Source organism: Danio rerio, chromosome 2 (genome assembly GCF_049306965.1).
Source record: "Danio rerio strain Tuebingen ecotype United States chromosome 2, GRCz12tu, whole genome shotgun sequence".
NCBI classification, from domain to species: Eukaryota; Metazoa; Chordata; class Actinopteri; order Cypriniformes; family Danionidae; genus Danio; species Danio rerio.
Genome location: NC_133177.1, coordinates 31,382,128 through 31,392,862, shown reverse-complemented (window position 1 = coordinate 31,392,862; position 10,735 = coordinate 31,382,128). Strand labels below are relative to the sequence as shown.

The window sequence follows — 10,735 nt, the reverse complement described above, 5'->3', positions numbered from 1 at the left end:
ATGGGATCATGAAAGGAAGGTAATTCCTTTGAAGGGTGGCAATAAACATCAAAGAGATAAGCCTCCCTATACTCAACCAATACTGCCGAACAACCATGCCCCTTGCTCTTAAATGTGAATTTATTCCGTGCTTTTTTTTTTATTCAGACATGAAAACACTTTGAGGGGCGGCAAAAATGGCACAGTGGGTAGGGCTGTCACCTCACAGCAAGAAGGTTGCTGTTTTGAACCTCGGCTAGGTCAGTTGACATTCCGGTGTGGAGTTAGCATGTTCTCTCTTTGTCTGTCTGGGTTTCCTCTGGGTGCTAAAATGCATGTCTTTCCACTAGTCCTAAGACATGCTCTATAGGTTAATTGGTTAAGCTAAATTGTCCGTAGTGTATGAGTAAATGTCCTGGTTTTCCAGGTTGGGGGTTGAGTGTTGAGCTAATGACCCACCTCGTAAAAATTACATGATACGAAACACCAACATGGTGTGGCTAAATATCAACTTCAAAATGGCCCTCAGAGTAAATATGAAAACACTTTGATGGAGGATGGGGGGTATCCTTTATTTTCTCATTCTAATGTTGACAGGTATGCATCAAACAAAGGTAAAAACAGCATGCCAACATCATATGTCAAAAACATTTTTATCGGAAATCTTCACCTTTGCAGGATGTTCAAAAAGTTTCAGTTACCTGATACTGCATCAGCATGCAGTCAAAACCCTGAGGTTTTAAAAATAGCTGCATTCATCTGGACAGGGCTTTAGTTTCTAAAATACTCAGACTTACCCATCTGTCATCTGATGACAGATGTTCATCTGCAATCTATTTAAAGTTGCTCAATCACTTTTCTTTCCCATTCTAACATTTAGTTTGAATTTCAGCAGATCGTCTTGACCACATAAACATACCTCAATGCTGCCACCTGACTGGCAGATTAGATATTTGTTTTTACAGGTTTAACAGGTACTCAGTAAATGTGCTGTTTCTACTCAAATTTGGCAAAATATGAAAGCACCCTATAACATATTTTATCCAAATTTGACCTAAAATTGTATGAGATTTTTAAATGTCAATGACCAGATGTACGGTAATGACAATTTTCAATCATTCACAATAATGGTTCAAGTCAAATTTAAAGACCTTTTAATACATTATTAAGACTGTGAAGAATGAAATTTCAGACTTATATAAGGCTAAATGCTATACATTTTTTAAAAATTAGCCACATATTTTAAGTAACGTGTCAAATCAAGCAAACCCTAGTTCTATAGATGAATTTTTTTCAACATAACATAAAAAACTCTTTAAATCTTTAAAAAACTAAATGTATGTACAAGGTACTGTTATATTGTTAGTTAAAATAGAGTTTTGCTTAAAGTTGTGTCAAAATGTACATGTATTGTTGGTGGTGATCGTATGCATGTTGAATTGATTGGGTAGCTTTACATAACCCATTTAAAAATTTATAAGATCTACAAGATGATATTTAAGTTAATTTAAGACTTTTTAAGGCCTACAATAATGTTTTTGAAATGTAAGACATTTTAAGACTTTCAATAATATTAATAATAGTTGTTTTGCTCAGTGGAAAAAAAATTATTTGTGCATTTCACGCGTGTTTTCCTGCTTTTAATTGGTTTTCTCTCTTGTCTGTCTAATTTAGTTCATATTGTGTCAATACTGTTCACGTGAGGCTTCAGTGTAATGCACGTGTGCTACAGAAAGTCACCTGAATGAACAAAGTCAATACCCAGAAACACACTGAAGTGCACAAGGCCACTGATCGGCCAGTTATTTACTGCAGCTCTGCTTCTTCATTGGACATAGGAGAACTCATTCTCAGACTAAGAACTGCTTCTCCCAAGGTCTTTTTTCCACCATCTCATGGCAGTTGGGTCCTTAGGCCCTTCTGGGGTCAGTAGAGCTTCCTTACAGGCCATCACATCCTTTAGCAATGAGATTCATACTGAACTGAACTGAATCATCATTGAACAGACTCAAACTGAAACTTCGTGACCTTTCTGATATTGCTTCTTTAAAGCTGCTTTGACACAATCTATAGCTATGGATGCTCACAGGTAAGTTAAAAATGGTGACTTGACTTACTAGTGGGCGAGAAAGCAAGGAAATAAAAATATTCAGATGGCAGAAATCATTTCTAACATAATGCATGTGGGTTGTTACAATGGCAAATTATGCATACCTTGTCTTGGTGCAGGGCAGCATGGTGGCTAAGTGGCTGGCATGGTTGCCTCACAACAAGAAGGTTGTTGGCTCAAGTCCCATCTACTGTAGATCAGGTCTGTGTGGGCTTCCCAACGGTCTAAAGACATGCAGTATAGGTGAATTGGATAAACTTAATTGGCTGAAGTGTGTGAATGGGTAAGTGTGTAGGTGTTTCCCTCTCTGAATGTTAGGTTATGGCTGAAAGGGCATGAACTGTGTAAAATAATTGCCAGAGTGGCTGTTCATTCCACTGTAGCGACCCCTCATAAACAGGGAATAAGCTGAAGGAAATAAAGTAGGGGATTGTTTTGGTGCACTTTCTCATAATACACCCCATAATATTGCATGTTCAGTTAGTAGGCAAGAAAGTTTTAGCTGTTTCACAGTTGTTGAAACACATTCGGCCACATGAGTGTTTACTCAACAAATGCGATCCAGTCGAAAAGTGTTTCCAACTATCTCTGTAAGTGTTTGAAAATGGACAAGCTCAAAACGTCATACTGTATATCCATTTTACACCTATGCTCAGCGTCGTCCACTTGCGATCTGATTGACATAAAAGCATCCTAATACCAGCCCTAAATGGGAGCTAAAAGTCTGAATACCACACCAAAGTGTAGCATTAGTCACATCACAAGGCCTTCACTTTTTCTGTCCTTTCACCCTGCTTATCTGAGTACATGACAGGTATTTGGTAATCACTGTCTGCCCATCAGAACAACAGCGCGCGTTGAAGAGTGAGTGGTCTGGAAGACAGCTGATGTCAGGAAGGCCAGCGAAAATTCATTAGAGCTTGAAATATTGAACCTGTAAGGCACCGAGTAACAATCTCCCACTGGGCTTCATGTCTGGTTTTTCATGTTTGTAGCGAATGTGAAGCCATGCACAGAGGATCTAAATCTGTAAGGACACCCCCAGTATATTGTATGTGCGGAGGAAGTCGCAGCGCTTTTCTTGTGAACTCCTGAACCTTTGCAGCCACATTAGCCAAACGCTGTTCCCTGCTAGAGAGGACATGAAGGTTCGCTTCAAAACAAGGCAAATCTGAGGTGCTAACATCTCTCTCCAATGGGCCGGAAAATGCAGCACACCGGTGGAGGGGAAAGCATTTATTGGCCCCACAATGTCCACCATCACAAGCCAATTCGAGAAAGCACAGACGGCATTAAATTTTTAGCCCAAATTCCTATTTTCCCACAGCTTAGCGCTTACCTGCCTCCAAAAGGCACAGCTATTGCTTTGTCATCAGATGGTGGATTATCGGCGGAAACGTGAAGCCGTTGTCAAATCCAGATTCGTGAATATGCCTCCATCTACCAAGTCTATGACTTTATGTTTACTCTGAGGAGGGGGATGGAAGGGTCCGAATGTGAAGAAATGAAAGATCATGGGGTCTGCCGCATCTCATCCGCTTCTCTACATTTCATTTCACCCTCAGCATTCATTTTGCTGCCCCTAAAATGATCAGAATAATTCATGTGCTCTGGCGTTGCCTGTAGAATGTGATTTCCACTTCTCGGCCCTCTCAGCTGAACAACCCCACAGAGGCATTGGACTTTGAGGTCACTCGGCTCCAGCATAGATGATGCCCATATCTATAATTCAATGGACAGGAAAAAAGGGATGAGTACAGATCACAGACTACTTAGAAGACATACGGTGGTGCGAAATCTCCCTCGTGTCCACAAGATTGGACCCGCATTCCGATGGGGGGCATCTAAAAGCAAAGTCCATTAGCAGGAACCTTTTCTTTAAAATATTCCTGCCCTCTGAAATGTTTGTTTTGGCCCTCTAAAGTGAACTTTTAGTTTTAGTCTATTTTCGGGTCTTGTGCGTTTGCACTGTAGATGTTTTCTCTTTTTTTCAAATGTAAGTGTATCTCCGTTCTCAATTCATTCGTCCAAATGTCACTGAATCCACTTTAGTGGCTAACACATGGCAATATGGAAATGGTTCCATTTTCGTCTTAGATGCACTTAGCTTTACCAAGTTTAAAACTCCAGTGTACTAAACAGGCTTTTTGCTCAGAAATGGGAGACATAAAAATTGCACTAGTTCAAACAGGATTACAGACCTTTTCATGTGAAGTGCTAGTCCTTTCAAGTTCGATCACAAGTGGCCATTAGGTCTTCTTGCATAGCTTCCCTCTCAAGCACTTCATTGATTTAGCTCAAGGGCCTCTCTTAACCAGTCCAGTTACCTATTAATAAACCTTGTTGTGAACAGAGAATGACACATATGCTTCTGCTGAGTCCAGCTCATTTTGAAGACCTCATATGACACCATTATAAGAAAACGACACATAACAGAGAAAATTGAATACTCTTTTGTGTGTCCTTGAGATGGAAATGTAGAATTGGAATAAGTACAGATTTCCGATGAAATGGTTTGAACAATAAATACTGTTCTTCGTTGTTGATCTAAGGGAAGAATGAGTCCTTGATTTAATCTGTGCGCTCTCCCTATGGCTTAACTGTTCTCAGCGAAATCATTTTCTCCGCCGTGCAACCACATGATGCATAGAAAATGCCAATAAAATGGTTTACAATCAAGCAGAATGAACCCGTGAAAAGCCTTTTTCTTGGTCACATTAGATCCTGTCTGTCATTTGTAATGTATTTTTTCTAGCTTAATATACCACGTGGAAATTTTATTCTCTCAGAGAATAGTTTTCCTTGATTTTCTACTGATTTCAAAATCATATTTAAAAACAATGATTAACTGCTTGTATGGATTTGTTACCTATGGATGCACCACTGTAAATATTCATTCATTCATTCATTCATTTTCTTTTTGGCTTAGTTCCTTTATTAATCTGGGGTAGCCACAGCGGACTGAACCGTCAACTTATCCAGCATATGTTTTACGCTGCAGATGCCCTTCCAACCCATCACTGGCAAACACTGTAAATAAATGTCATATATTATATTCGCATAATTGATAAAACTTATTGATTTAGCATGATGCACTATTTAGCAAATCTCTGGAGATTTTTGCTCTCGGAAAATAATTTTTTCTAATGATTTTATAATAATAATAAATATAATAATATAATGATTAAATGCTTAAATATGTTACAGTATAGTCTTACAGTATGTCCTACAGTATAGATGCACCACTGTCATATAATATACTCACATAATGAATAAAACTCATTCACTTACACTTTAAATTGCTAAAATAAAGAATGACACTATACTTTTTAAAAGAGGCTTAAACTAATTATGAAATAACCTAGTTTTGCAGACCTTTATGTTTCTCTCTACAAAATATTACTTGACTTGTTTTTATTTTTTATTTCATTTATTGTTGTTGTTGTTGTTGTTGTTGTTGTCGTTGGACCAAACTTGACTCCAACTTTATAAGATTATAATATTGGCTGGACTTGTGTTTATTTTTTTCTGGTAAACATTAGACATTCTGAGTGTTGAAAATTATTTATTATTTATATATTATTATATTTTATATATCTACTCTGACAGATTTACAGTAATATAGTGTGTCATAAGTAAGCCCAAGCATGAAAATGTGTTCAAATTTAGTCTCTTTACAGTGTACCCAAAATAAATTCTCAAAATGTTTCATTGCATGATCACCAATACCCTCTCCAAGAACAGCTACGTGACATGCTTAGAAAATCTACACCAACAAAATATCAATATGTTTGAATATCCTGACATTTAAGCACTTCTTGAAACCTAAGCAGAAATGCTAAGCATTGTGACATTATTATATCCAAAAACCTTCAATTTCAGGCAGTCTAGCCCTGTATATACCTGGAATCAGGATGCATTTTCTTTACACAAATCTCACGATGACCCATAGAAAAGCACATTATGTGCCATTATATGTTTTCTAGACAGAGGTAATTTAAAGCTTAGTGCACATAATATTTTTTTTCTCAGAAGTTGATTTTTGTGTGTGTGTGTGTGTGTGATGAAAATAGATGCAGTTTTGTAACTGAAGGCCTTGAGCTTTACAATTATTTGTCTAATTGTAGGTAATTGTTGTCATTATTTAAGTCATTATTTTTTCATTTAGAGATTAACTTTAAAAATCAGTTAAAAAACCTTAAAGGTCTTCCTAAACTGTTCTGCAAACAGGCAGTTTTTTTCTAATTAGATCTTAACCAGGGTTTGCTAAATGTTTTAAGTAATCAATTAAGTAATTGTAAAACGAATTTTAAAAGATGTTTATGCTAATACTAAGTTAACATGCCTGCAGTATATACAGAATAAAATATTTACATATGCAAATTTCACAACACAGGCTCATTAAGTAAATGTGTGTGTGTACATTTTTAGAACCGACAAATAATGTGCTTATGGTTACATATGGCTGCACGCTATGTGTGAAACGAAAGATATGAGGTGGTACTGTACCCCTGACTGCTAAGTATGAATGTATGAATAAGTATGAATGGCTTTTTGGTAGCACATACGGTGCCAGACTTTGGAGGCGGAACAAACTGCAACAGTGTTCGAGTTCAGGGAAGGACAATTCCAGATACCAGCTAAACCCCAAAAAAAGCACACGGCTGTGGTGGCTTTTCTCTTCTAGTCTTCTTTTAAAAATCGGTTGAGTTTAGAAAAGGGAGTGGGTGGGTCAGTCGGTATCAAGCTGATATATTATGGACAACAACACTCTTATGCGTTCTCTCATGCATGCACACAAGAAAGACGTTAATATTCTCTGAAATGTATACCGCTGCCTCTGGTGGATTTATGAGAAATAGCACATATGAGAAAACAAGCCAATAGTATCTGGATGCAGACTTGGATTTGCAAGCTGAGACTGTCAGACACAATGCACTCAATGGAGCTAGTGAAGTCGCAGTAAGGGTTAGGGGTGTGCATTAAAAAGCATTGCATGCAGCTCAGATTGCAACTCCGCTGAGTCTGAGTCTGCATCCAGACCCCTCGCAAACAGCCTCTTGTGGATTTGTGGAAAAAAATAATAAAAAAAACTGCAAGGCAAGGCAGTTAAGGGAACATGTTTGATGGTTCTCATAAATGTAGTCATATTTCCAATGAGCCTGGGTTGAAATTTCAACAATTTACTTGTTTTAAGGTATGTTCCTGAGAAGGATAAGTTAAAAAGTTTGAGGTTACCATTTGCTTATGGCAAATTAAATAAAAAAGAACTATTAAATCTGCTTGCAGGGGCTAAAATGAAACAAAAAAGCAAAATACAAAAAGAAACTGCCAACTATAACCAATGGAAAAAGAAATTGCTGCCTATGAGTCCGATACCAAATTGACAGCGATAAATGAAGCTGTAAACAGGCTCTAAAACATTTTGACCTTGGCCACTTCCGACCATTTCCAGAGGTAGTTGAAAACACATTTTATCAAATCGTTACAAAGTGAAAATTGATGTAGAGTTTGACCAAAAGAGGGAAGAGTCTCAAAGAAATATCAACACAAGTGGTCACAAGACATTAAAATGCAGTATTAATATGGAGCTACATGGAAAACAGCAATGCATCTTTTCTGACCACTTATACAATAATTGGTTCACTGAAAAAAAAAAACATTAACATTAGGTTAAAAACAAGGCCTTGGACATGTAATTTCAACCTTTCATTTTGATCTAAGGTTCTATTTAGGTGTCAGTGATTAGATCTCCACCCTCACCTTCATTCATGATCATTTCACAAACTAAGGGCCCTCTAAATAATCCACGCTACTTCAGCCACATCTGCTTTGGTCTGAAGGAGAGATGTTCCTTCTCATCTTTTTTTTGGGGACTAAGATGCTCTCAAATGAGGGGTCGACGACTCCACCCGCATCACTTCAACCATTCTCCATTTTAAGGGCTTTTAAGAAAGAAAGGGAACATTTTTGCTCTGTTCAATGAGTGCCGACTTGTTTCGAGGGTTTCTCCAGATTTCATCTACATTTGTCCAATTAATAATATATCAGTTTTTAAGAAGAATTGCCTTGGTTAGACTATAATGACATAGAGGAAGCATATAAAGTAGTATGCTTCATATGCATTTCACATCCCATCGGGAATGGCCATAAGTGGAAAATGCATTGAAATTGGCTGCCATAAAGCACGGCTGTCCCACTTTCTTGGGCACATTTTGTTAGGCTCCACATTTAAATTTTCAACTCTCGAAAGACACACACCTCATTAGCCATGCTGTGATGCCAGGAAAAGCAATGAATGGAATAAGTCCGCTGATACATGAAAAGTCCCCTGATAAAACATCACCATTAGATAGCTTACAAAAATACTTTCTTTTAGAGGACGTGTATTATTATTTAACACAGCAGGACTATACTGTTAGTGATGGAAACAAACAAAAGAGCTCTACCTTTTCGATATTGATCTTTGTGCCCTGGTGATCTTGCACATCCATCTGAACAGGCTGGACAGCCTGCTTCAACTCTTTTGCTTCTTTTTCTTGCTATTTGTAAAGAAGAAAAAAAAAGATTTTTAGTATCAGAGTGCTCCTATATCATACGTTTAGGGTAAATGTTTCAAACCCAGCTGTTTCTGATAAGTTGATGTACTGGTAAAAGACAGCGAGCGCCCTGAAGGGAAATCAGGCTGAAATCAAGTTTACCTGCCTCTAGTAACAGTAAATCAAGAACAATCCATCGAGCTGTCGGCAATGCGACATCAAAAAGATTCACATGTCATGTTTATGAATATGTTGAAACATCCTCTCCAACGAAACACATGGGAAAATTGCATCATATCAGTGGTATGTTCAGATGTATTTGTGTCACACTAGAATGATTATGTGCACAGTGTATGAATCCTGCATGTGATCAGGAAAAGAAAAGGAATGAAAAGAAAAGACAACGACATTATTAATATTATTATAGGCGTCATGGTGGCTCAGTGTTTAGCGATGTTGCCTCAAAGCAAGATGGTCGAGTTAGAGTCCTGGCTGGGTCAGTTGGCATTTCTATGTGGAGTTTGCATGTTCTTCCCGTGTTGCGTGGGTTTCCTCCAGGTGCTCCAGTGTCCCCCAGAGTCCAAAGACATGCACTATTTGTGAATTAAATAAACTAAATTGGCTGTTTGTGTATAAGTGTGTGTGTGTTAATGAGCGTATATGGGTGTTTCCCTTTACTGGGTTGCAGCTGGAAGGGAAAACAACTCAGCTACGTAAAACAAATGCTGAAATAGTTTGTGGTTTATTCTGCTGTGGCCACCTCTGAAATAGAGACTAAGCCGAAGAAAAATTAATAAATGATTATTTGTTGTTGTTGTTGTTGTTATTGTTATTATTATTATTATTATTTCAGAATTCAGAAATGTAATATTCCTGCAATAGTATTTTTGCAATACAATAAATTTGCATAAAAAGGTTATTCATTGATAATGGTAAAGAAATAACAATAATGTGTACAGTATTTTAACAAAAAGGATGTAGCATGTACTGTTATTTTATGCATGCAAAAAGCAATTAGTTAACTTTACTTAAAAGTAAAACAGTTGGCTGAGTTTACTTTTCAAAAATTAAAGTACACCTGTTGCCCTAAGATTATTAAGTAAATGCACTATTAATTAAAGTAAGTTAGGTCAACCCATATACATTAAGTTTACTACTTACTACTTGCATCTCTTCTCTGCCATTTACAAATTGCCTCTTGTGGCTTTAGAGGGTAGTAATGTTTCCAACAGAGTTGGTTCTAAGGAGATCTGTTGAAGATGCTTAATCAACCCCATCCCTGTAATTTTTTACAGTGAACGGCTATATTTATTTTTATAGGCACCTGTGTGTTATTCTGGTGTTATTTTCTAGTATTGTTAACTGCAGACAGAAAAAGCAACTGTGGGGCAAAACAAAACTGTTTAGAAGTCTACTGTACAGTATATAGTGCAGGAGTTTATGAGTTAGTCACAATGGTGTACTCAGATACCTGTAACACTTCATTTTGATGGTCCGCTTTTGTCAACTGTGCAACTATAGAAGTAAAATCTGAATAAAATCTGCAATTACTTCACGTTGACTCCACCAAATGACATTCCACCAACTCTGTGTAACCTTGTAAGAGCATATCGGCTAACACTAAGCTAACAGTATACTCTACTAGCACCATTAGCCGAGTCGCAGCGTTACATAAAGGAATTGAAAATGTCGATGAAACTTTACAATAGGGTTCTGTTTGTTATTGTATTTACTAACATGAACAAATGATGTAAAATGAATTTATTACACTACTTATTAATCTAAGTTAACATTAGTAAGTGAAAAAATGGTCCATTGTTGGTTCATGTTAACTCACAGTGCATTAATTAATGTTAAGAAGCACAGATGTTGATTTTAATAATGCATTAGTAAATGTTGAGCTATGATTAAGCATTGATGTATTATTTTTTATTTGTTTATGTTTGATAATACATTAACTAACACAAACTTATGAAACCTTATTGCAAAGTGTGACCAGATTTTTCACACAATAGTTTCCAAGTGTTCAACTTGTCACAGGTCCTGGAATTAAAGAAGTCACAGTTTCTGTTATATATATTTTTTATCACTTCTCTAGTCTGAGTTT

At 37.0% G+C, this 10,735-nt stretch overlaps 1 long non-coding RNA gene across 5 annotated transcripts in view; it reads right to left on the bottom strand.

Moving 5' to 3' along the window:
• Positions 1–616: 616 nt before the first annotated feature.
• Positions 617–10,735, bottom strand: part of LOC137487827 (uncharacterized) — a 63,391-nt gene continuing 53,272 nt past the window's right edge. The window contains exons 3-6 of one of the 5 annotated variants that reach the window (XR_012392371.1): positions 8,539–8,631; positions 4,291–4,416; positions 2,194–3,811; positions 617–2,095 (exon numbers count right to left, since the gene is read on the bottom strand). This is a non-coding gene — a long non-coding RNA (uncharacterized lncRNA). The remainder of the gene's footprint in view (positions 2,096–2,193; positions 3,812–4,290; positions 4,417–8,538; positions 8,632–10,735) is intronic. The other 4 variants (XR_012392353.1, XR_012392367.1, XR_012392362.1 and 1 more) reach the window with 4 other exon arrangements.